Below are 2998 nucleotides of genomic sequence, written 5' to 3'. Positions count from 1 at the left end.
CCGGTTAGGCGACCACACTCTGTAACTTAACAAGGTCTGAGTTGCTATGTTTCCTAAATGCTCCTGCTTTGCAATAATACCACTTAAAGCTGATCATGGAACATCTAGGTGTAAAGAGATAAGCTGTCTGATTGTTAGCTTCCTATCACAGCACCACACTTGAAATCAGCGAGCACTTTCGAACGACCCATTCTTTCATGAATGGATGTAAAAGCAGACTGCATAGTTAGGTGCTTGAGTTTATGCACCTGTAGCAAAGGGACCAAAAACTGATTAGGGGCTTTGCTAAAGTTTGCCAAGGATGCAAAAATGTGACTCTTGCACAAGCAGGTTTTTACAGAGAGAGAGAGAGCGACAGAGCGAGAGATGAGGCCTTTCCTGAACCTTTTCCAAACTCCACAGGCTATCACGATCAAGGGTGTATATTTTATCAAGGTCTGCCAGCTAGGCTACTCTCACAGCCCTATCCTCTGCCAAAACACAAATATGGAGGGAGTGAGAGTGAAAGACTGGGAGAGTGTTGAGAAAGTTGGGGAGACACAAAATAGAAACAGAGGATGGAGGAGAGTATGATTTGACACCGTTCATTTGTGCGGTTCACACAGCAGATTTCAATCCAAACCGATTGCAGATTAAGTGTGCTTTTTTTTTTTAAAGGATGGCATGTCATGTCAGCAGCACCCCTTTGAACACTGCGTGGTCATGCGACTAACATTGTTGCAGGAAATGAATACGGCAGCGTTGCTTGCTGTGCTACATGCTGTTATGTGCGCAAGTCTATTAGCCAGGACAGCCTGTGCTATTGTTATTGATGCTCCTATTTAGGTAGACATAATTGAATTCCAAAATACAATATCAGTCATTCATCACATTGAGGGTTGACATTTCGATCAGATTATTGATGCCCATTCAAGTGAATTAAGAAAAGTGGGGAAAAAAAATAAAAGGTACATGTCGAAAATGGCTAAAAACACGATTAGGATTTCTGTTAGAAGCGATAAGCAGTAAATGACGTCAGCTGCCTGACCGGCTTCACTGCCTACACCCGTAATCTGCATCCGTTTGTGAAATAAATGTTTGGAGCTTATTCACACTAAGTCACATTTCGAGCACGGCTGACGTGCTCCGGCCATCGCTGAATCAGTGATGAACTCTGGCTTCAAATCAGTCACCAGGAAAACAGAGGAGCAGAAGAAAAAGTAGGAGGGTCAGTTGCTCAAAGTTTCAAATTCTAACTAGTAAAAATCTGATGACCTTTGGAAGTCTAATACTGAAAGTGAAATATAGGCTGCTACATAGTTTTTCGCAGCCTCTGACAAATGCTACACTGTTCGTCTTTCATCTTTGACTCCGAGGCTGTTTGATAAATTGAGCGGGGCTTTTTTTCTTCTCTTATAGTGCAGTGTCGATTAAAGGTCTATGTTTTTTCTGTATCGATAGCCTGTTATAACGGTGAATGCCATATTTAAGATGCCCTATTGATTGCAGAAGGAGGGATTTGTCTTTCAGCTTGGCCCTGCTTAAACTAGTTAGAAAAGTGGTCTTTGCCTCTAAAATGCTCTGGGAGTTAAAAAAAAAAAAAAAAAAAGGGGTTAAGGCTCATCTCAAAGACACAAAAAGAGAGGGAAGGCCTGGCAAGGACAAAGTATTGATCCTCTCCTGGGTTTACTGCCGGCGTTTCATACAGAGGTTCATAATTTCCTTTCAATTGTACATCTCTTTCTCTCTCCCACCCCCTAAGTCTTCTGGCCTCTTTCTACTTCTATTTGCCCTAAAATGTGACCGGAGGTGTGAATTTTGTAATCCCAAATGCTTGTTGTTCACCTCTTAAGTGTGAATTAGTGTTCTGGCCCAGTATGAACTGATTACACATCTGTTCTTGTGTTTTGGCACCACGACAGCGTTACTTATGCAGCTTGGTGTCATGAACTGGCACACGAATGACACACCAAGTCATTTTGTGTGTTACGGCTTAGTCACACTAGTGTAAAAATAGGAAAACTAGGAAAAGATGGTTGCCTGGCCAATGCCTTTAATTTTTCTTTTTGCATTCAGCAACCAATTGCAACACGGTGATTGCGCAGGTCACCGGGAGGGAGGCAACCAGTCTCCAACCAGTCACGGTCCAGCTCTCAGACTGATTGGAACACATTTGCAAATAATTGCTGTCTAATTTATTTCTAATTTATAAATGCAGACAAATCGCGAGTACAGTGCAAATAATCGGAGTCAGTCTGAGCTGATGAGCACAACTTGTCGGTCTCTTTGCAGTTGAGGACTTGACTCAACTAGTTTCCAGCTGGTTATATTCTATTTATATTACTATATAGAGTGCCGAATTTCTTTGTCGGATCTATGACGGTCCAGCTGAACTCTGAATGTAAGTACTAAATATAAATTTCTGTCTAAATGGCAACAGATTCACAACAAGTGGCAACAGTTTTTGCAATTTTTGCTGATTTTTCACAGTTCATTGCCGTATTACTGCAAACAGAATTCATGCAATTGCCAACTTGACCTCATTCAATCTCAAACTGGCAGCAGACTTATGAAAGACTGATTCCTTTTTTTTTTATTGCTATTTTATGTCCATTTTGTTGCAGACTCTTTAGAAACAGTAGCTGACTGTGAGTGATCGCAGACCTGTTCCCATCTTTTAAGCAACCATTAAAAGAGAATAAGATTGCAGGTTTGTAGCATGCAACAGCAGTAATTGCGGCCATGTCTTGGTTAACAACCACTGCTTTCCCTAGTAAGCAATAATGAGGGTCATTTTTCTGCTTTTGGAGTCATTTCATTTCATCTGCATGAATGGCACATTAAAGTGCTTTGAAGTGACTATTGTTGTGATTCGGTGCTATGTATATTGAATTGAATTGAATTGAATTGAATTGAATTGAATTGAATTGAATTGAATTGAATTGAATTGAATTGAAGCTAACCCTAACTTTAACCACAAGCCATTTAATTTGTTAAAATGATAAAAGAACCAGGACAT

Source organism: Neolamprologus multifasciatus, chromosome 7, assembly GCF_963576455.1.
Source record: "Neolamprologus multifasciatus chromosome 7, fNeoMul1.2, whole genome shotgun sequence".
Taxonomy (NCBI): Eukaryota; Metazoa; Chordata; class Actinopteri; order Cichliformes; family Cichlidae; genus Neolamprologus; species Neolamprologus multifasciatus.
Note: the sequence above shows the minus strand (reverse complement) of the source record.